The 7,167-nt window shown below is 38.7% G+C and overlaps 1 long non-coding RNA gene across 1 annotated transcript; it reads left to right on the top strand.

The window, feature by feature from the left end:
• Nucleotides 1-3,489: 3,489 nt before the first annotated feature.
• On the top strand, nucleotides 3,490-3,950 carry LOC109203595 (uncharacterized). Its single transcript, XR_002063366.2, has 3 exons — nucleotides 3,490-3,611; nucleotides 3,702-3,785; nucleotides 3,923-3,950. It is a non-coding gene; the product is annotated as an uncharacterized LOC109203595 (long non-coding RNA).
• Nucleotides 3,951-7,167: the final 3,217 nt, after the last annotated feature.

Genomic DNA, 7,167 nt, shown 5'->3' with positions numbered 1-7,167 from the left:
TATTTATCATCAGTTTATTAATGATAGAATTTGTACGACTCCCAAATAGTATGAAATTTGCTTTGCTCAGATTCAGTGTTAATTGATTATAGAAAAAGTCTTCAGTTGTTTTAAAATTCATTTTCTAGTTCATTCAGAAGTTGTTCCAAGTTACTTCCACAATACCTTTGTGTCATCTGCAAACAATATGACTTCTGTCTCTTTGAAATTACTTCAAATTAAGACATGTCAACACAAACACCTTTACCCACATTTATCTCTCATGGCCCTGGTGCCATCTGTCTGCATTGACTTGATAATTAATCAGAGGTAGCAGGATGTGATACAGGAACTCTAAGAGACACATTAGCGTATGTTTAGTGGTCACTGGCTGAACTGGGTGCGTCTCTAATTCTGAATGAGCCAGAGGGGGCCAGATGCATGTGTCTGTGGGTTTATGATGGGCGTTGGTGTGGATCGTTAGCCTTGCTGTTGTTTACATTGACTTATGTGGGTGTTTTAGTGTCAGAGACTTTTACAATGTAGAAGGTGAAACTACCATTTGCTACCTTATAAACTCAGTAATGTTCTCCACATGATCACAAAGATCTAAATTAGACATGTAAGTCATTATTTGTATGTAATATTGGTATAATTTGGCTTATTTTAAAACATTTTACACATATCAGGTTTCAATACTCACTGAAATAATGCAGATTTCATGCAAAATATATTTAAAGAGGAGCTGTATTTGCTGTGAGACATTTGAAATTATAGACTATGTGCACAAATCTTCTGATAATAGAAAGTAAATTAATCATCGGTGCAAAGATCAAACTGGTGTCTTGTCTGAAACAACCAGAGCAGGAAGTTAAATCAAAATCATCTAACACAGATCTAGTTGACATAAAAGCAGAACAGGCTAAACTGTTCTCAACTCACCAGTGAGAAATATCCATAAAAAGCATGATTTACACCAGCTGCAGCTCACAGTCAGCAACTCATCAGGTTTGGTTTTCTTTACTAAATGAGAATTTTTCACATTATATAGTCCATCATATGTTTTAAACACATGAATAAAGATGAAGAGTTTATTTAATTGATTTAATTTCAGTTGCCACTTTCAGACTGTTTCATTTAATAAAGTTAATAAAGACAAAACGAGTGGTCAGCGGTCATCGTGATATTCAGTGTCAGAGTTTTTTTAATGGTCTGTCCGAGTGTGAAAACCTTGTTTTGGCCTCAACAAGCTGCTGTGGGGGTTTACACAGAGGTGCAACTGAACACCTGCAGGTCAAATTAACGTGAGGATGCATTTGCAAAAATGCTCTATGTGAGTGGAAAGTTCTTTGGGTGATCTAATATTGCATTAATTGATGCAAACATGGAATCAGTTCATTTCAGTAATTAGCTGCTAAGTGCTGCTCAAACATGAGCACACCAGTGAGGGAGCCAGTGATGTCCTCACCAAAATAATTCTTGTGAGCAGTTTTAACATGTTTATGTGTGAAAACAGTGTGGCAGTTTAGGTCAATTAAAGGAGGCTGAAGAGGAATCAGTGTGGTTTTCTGAGGGTGGTGTGGTAGAGGACTTCATGTGTAGCTGACTGATAAAGTCCACTTCTTATATATGTTGTTATAACTCTTTCAAAGTCACCAATGCATTTATCTGCAATGAATTTTCCTCCAATGAGGACAGTGGTAGAATGAAATACTGCTTCTGTTAAATGCTGTTAAAAAAGACTCAGAAATCTCGCTGTGTCATGTCACACCCACCAACCAAAGGAAGAGTTTGACCTGTTTTGAGCTCAAGTCTCTCATCACAGCCTGATGTGTGCTTCCTCCTGCACACTGATACAGCTGGTGGATGTAGTTCAGTAGAAAGAAAACAGTTCCTACATTAAAATGTTAATAAAAGTTTGTGGATTTCATTTTGAGTCAGGCATGATTTCTAAAAACAGACTTTGCTGCTGAGGAAAACTTTTGTTACTCTGAGAAACACATCACAAGTCCATCTTGTTCTGATTTACTGTAGAGACTTATTTACAAACCTGGGAAACAATCTAGATGGATAAACAGAACTACAGTACTACTTCAGGACTCCAGAAATGTCACCAAACAAAACTGAATCCATTTCACTGACATTACAATTCCTGTGGACGGCTAAACTTAAGCTTAAGTCGGTTATTGTTGTCTTCGGGGGCTCTGTTACTTTTCCCTCCCCACAGATGGAGCAGAGAAGAAGAAAAAGCAGCTCAGAAGTCATCAGCCCCTCACCCCACACTTCAAGCCAGCTTCAGTAGATATTCTGTACCCAGGCTGGAGTTAACACTTTGTCATTTCTTGAATTATCAGGGATTTAAATGATAATTAATTGTATTTATTTATTTTAGGCATTAAGTGTTTAATATTTTATAAAGTGTGAGCTGGAAGGTTTTGGTAAAGCTCATTTGTATGTCTGCTTTCTAACTGTACTTTCTTTTTTCTGACCTGAGAAACAGCATTTTAAAGAAATGTAAATGATGCCAGTTGGTAGAAACAGCCCGACTGTTTTGTAAAGCAACTCACAAAAGAAGAAGCTCAACCCCCCACATTCCTGCCCACACCCACAAACCTCCTTAAAAGCACAGGAGAATTGCTCTTAAGTCAGGTCAGTCTTAGGACACACAGCACCTTCCTGCCTGGTTTGGAGCTCTTTCAGCAGAGATACTTATTCCAGCTTTCCTGTTTTAATCACTGGGATTTCAAAGATGGAAGATTATGGGATGCACTTTTCTCCAGGTATGTACTCAGCATTGTTGCCTGGTGAGCTGATATGAACAGAGTTGGCTAACCTCTAAGACAACTTGCAAAAATACTCTTTTACTCTGTGTTGTAAGGCCTGATGGCAGAAGCCACCATTTCTCCCTCCACAGCTGAACAGAGTCCACTTTAAATTCTTTTTGGTTTTAAAGAATGTACAAACATCCGACTCCTTTTTTTCTATTTTGTGGGAAACTTTTGTGTTTAAGATTCATTGTGTTGATGCATGCTCAATCATCAGGTAAGTAAATCCCTAAAGGTTGATTCAGTTCATCTGGATATAATGTTTTCAATGGGAGAAATGTTTTGTCACTCATATGAGTGACTTCTTCAGTCTGAGACATTTTGTGATTTAAGACTCATAAATTTAACCTTTGTTTATTATTTCTGTTAGAAAGTCAGTCGTGCCAAAACATATCAGTAACAGACCCATGTGGACCATATAGACTTGTGCTTACTATCCTCTGTCTCTTTACCCTCACAGACTCGTGGAGTTATGACAGCGGCCCCGAAGGGAGTCTTTCCTTGGAAGAACTCGCTACATGGGCAGAGAGTGCTCTTGAAAAGGAGCTGAACAACAAAACTACTGATACGTCTGAGGCTGTCTCAGAGCAGAAACAAGATTTTGCTGTCCCAAGAAGCCAGGATGGCAACATCACTGCCACTCTGCACGATCCCAGCACTGCTCCAGAGAAACCTAAAGGAAAGGCCCGGGTGGTGTTCACAGAGAGACAGTTGAATGTTCTTGTCCATCACTTTAATGCAAAACATTACTATGAGCCAAGAGAGATGAAACAGCTGGCAGAGATGACAGGACTGACCTACAAACAGGTGAGTGTTTTTCAACTTGTGAGAATCTAAGAAATTGAATTTTGGGTCCATTGTACTCATGAAATGTTTTCTGGTTTCTTCCATCTTTAGGTAAAAACTTGGTTTCAAAACAGACGGAGTAAGTTTAGGAGGAGTTCACATCCTCAGCATGTGAATCAGGGCGTCCCACTTCATGTAAGTATCTCCTATTATTAAAAAGCACTGTTTCTGATTCTGTCATTATCTGGGGAGTTGATTGTATTTAATGAAATGTAACGTCAATAATTTAAAAGAAGTATTCTGGTTTTACTGACAGTGTATCTGTGGTTCAGTTTCAGGGAGAGGGACAGCCGCCACTCAGGGAGTCGTATACCCAGCACCTAGAGATCATCACAAATGGTGCAAATTATCAGGCCCCCTATCATCATGCTGTGGGCAATTTTGCGGCTGGACCTCAATGGACCTTCCCCACCTCGCCCCAGATGTTTGGCTGGTCGATGCCACCAGGCAACTGACATTATGATTGCAACACCAGTGTCTTCAGCACTGCATAGAATATGAACAACCCCGGACTTCACTGTGCAAGTTTTTACAGAGAAAGTGGAGAGCCTTGCTAACAGTTAAATATGGCTGTAGCTACTGTTACATCTCTTTCATTTCTCAACTATCATTCTGAAGCCTTAAGATGAGCATTTCTGATATACTGGATGCTAATTTTATTTTTTTTATGATTTCATTTTAATGTAAAGTTATTTAAAAGTTAACGCAGAGGCAGGTTTGATAAAACTCAGTGAACTTCTTCATTTACACTTTTACAAAACAAGGAAAAATTTGCTTGGTCATAGTTGGTGGGGTAGATTAAAGCTTCTGTAAGTGATTGATAAAGTCCACTTTTTATATGGTGTAACTGTTGTAAAGTCAACATGAATCTGTAATGATTTTTCTTCCAATAAATGAGGACTTTGCTAAAATGGAATACTTTCTCCATGTGTCATCTTTATTGACTCTCAAACATAGTTTTTTGTTAAGTGAAATGAAATCTTGTGTTTGGTTTCTCATCACAGGTGGGTGTGTGCTTTATCCTACACACATCAGCCAAGGTGGAGAAGCCTTACAACAGCTAATGATCAATATCACAGATATTGTAAATAGCAGCTAGCATCAATGACTGAGCTGACAGGATATCAGGATTCTGATCTGTTCTGTTTTCTCTACTTTTAGTAAATGATGGGCATGGGGTGAATATTAGGCCCTTTATCTAAAAACCTGTTGATTTGAGAAATATTAGAATTCAATAAAATCTGTGGCTTCTGTAAATACCTTGATGCGTGCTCAATCATCCAGGTAAGGAAATCCCAAAAAGTCAATTCTGTTCATCTGGACGTAACGTTTTCAGAAACACGTACAGGTCAATGGCCACTCTTACAGTGATGAGGACGTACACATTAATGGTCATTGAGCGCTTGTGTCAGGAAACTCCAGTGTGGGTACTGGTGGCTTTTATGATTTGATCCTTGTAGTCATTTAACTTCCTGTCCCCTCTTAGTTTCTCCATGACCAGAGCTTCTAGGTCTTCTAGCACATCAGTGGCCGTGCAGGCTGCCAGTTTATTGGCTGCTGTTTTTACCCCACTGGTTGTGAGTGTGTAAATACCCCCACTAGTTAGCTTTGGCTGCAGTTAACTTGGGAGGAAGGGGTGGGTCTCCCATGACAAGACGAAAACCAATTATCTGGGATACATACATTTAATGATGCATGCAAATATATCTATCAATTAAATCTGGCTCTCGGTCTACCATTTTTAAAATTCAGTTAATTCTCTCAGAAATTTTGGATCTAAATTACAAACGTGTTACAGTTATACTGTCACTGGTTAGTGTAAATGGCTCATTGGGACATAGAAACCTTTAAATTCAATCCCATCACCTCATATCTGGTGTCAAAGGATATCAAAGCTGTACAATCTGTTTACCCAATTCAATACATTTTTGGATACTAATGGTATTATGGAGGTTTTTCAATCTGGTTTTAAACATTTACATTCCACTGAAACAGCACTCTCACAGGTTTTTAATGACATCCTTATAGAAAATGATTCTGGAACTAAAGTGGACGATAGAAGATTGAAAAATATTGCCTGGTCTGATGGGTCTCAATTTCTGCAACATTCAGATTTTAGTGCCAGAATTTGTCTTAAACAACAAAAGCATGGATCCATCCTGCCTTGTATCAGGAAATGCTGATAAACGCTGAGCAAGTGAAACCACAACTTTAAAAGATTATTTTCCAAAATGAATTGTTTTGACAGCTTAAACAGAAAACCAGAAGTTTTCATACCTACAGCAAGTTTGATAAAAAATAAAAGATTTTAAAGATCTTATTTTTCATAACTTTCAGGACAAATTTTTAATAAGCTGCAGGAACCCTGTTCAGTGTGAGTAGAGAACAGCCAAGTCTCCTCCTCTGATAAACCTCCATCTGTGCCACTGAAAACAGATCATCAGACTCTGACTGTAAACATGTTTCCATTTGTCACTTCAGTCTTTACTCTGAAATACAGGAAATGACATCATGGCTCAAAATCTTTGTCATTAAACTATTTCTTTATTTAACATTTTTTTTAACATTATTTAACAACTTTATATAACTTTATTTAACAAAATACATTCAATAAAAACTTGAGAACAGGAAAATGATTTTTCATCCAACTGCTGAAAAAAAAAAAGGTAACCACTGAACACAAATACTACAGAAGAACAGTTTACAAAGATTAAAATGGAACTACGGGAACATTTTAATTCGTAGCTGCCTCAGGTCTTCACAGCAGAGTTTATCTGAACTCTGTGGAGCCTGATCTCCAGGGTTTTAAGTTGGACTCTGAAACCAGAAGAGGATGTTTCTCTCTCTTCAGATTCGCTGTCATCCTGTGATGGGAACGATTTCAGCCCTGCGTGATCACGCTGATGTTTGCACAGAGCAGATAATGAAGTGAATGTTTTGGCACATTGGTAACAGTGAAACAGTTTATTAGTAACGTGGGATCGTTTGTGTGCGGAGTATGAACTGAGATTACTGAAGCTCTTGTCACACTGCTCACAGCTGTAGTTTCCTTCCATGTGTGTACGTTCATGCTTGTTACGATGACCTGAATGTGAGAAGCTTTTGTCACAGTGTCTGCACTTGTATGGTTTCTCTCCTGTGTGGACTCGTTTGTGTGTTTTAAGGTGACCTCCAGTGGTGAAGGATGACCCACACTGATCACAGAGGTGCTTTTTGACCCCACTGTGAAAGAGTTCATGTCGTTTTAACTCACTTGACGTGGGGAAGCTTCTCCCACATTCTTTGCAGTATTTCAGTTTGTCTCCAGTGTGTTTACGTTGATGTATTTTTAGGCCGGCTTGCTGACTGAAAGTTTTTCCACAGATGTCACAACGAAAGTCTTTCCCACCACCACAGCAATGACAGGGTTGAGAACTGGATCCATCTGTGTCGCTCTGCTTCTAAACAAAGACACAAAGACAGTGTAAGTCAGTACTTCAATACTTTTATCTAGGGCTGGGACGACGCGTCGACGTAA

This window comes from Oreochromis niloticus, linkage group LG9 (assembly GCF_001858045.2).
Source record: "Oreochromis niloticus isolate F11D_XX linkage group LG9, O_niloticus_UMD_NMBU, whole genome shotgun sequence".
In the NCBI taxonomy this organism is placed as follows: Eukaryota; Metazoa; Chordata; class Actinopteri; order Cichliformes; family Cichlidae; genus Oreochromis; species Oreochromis niloticus.
This window is presented reverse-complemented; position numbering and strand designations above follow the sequence as displayed.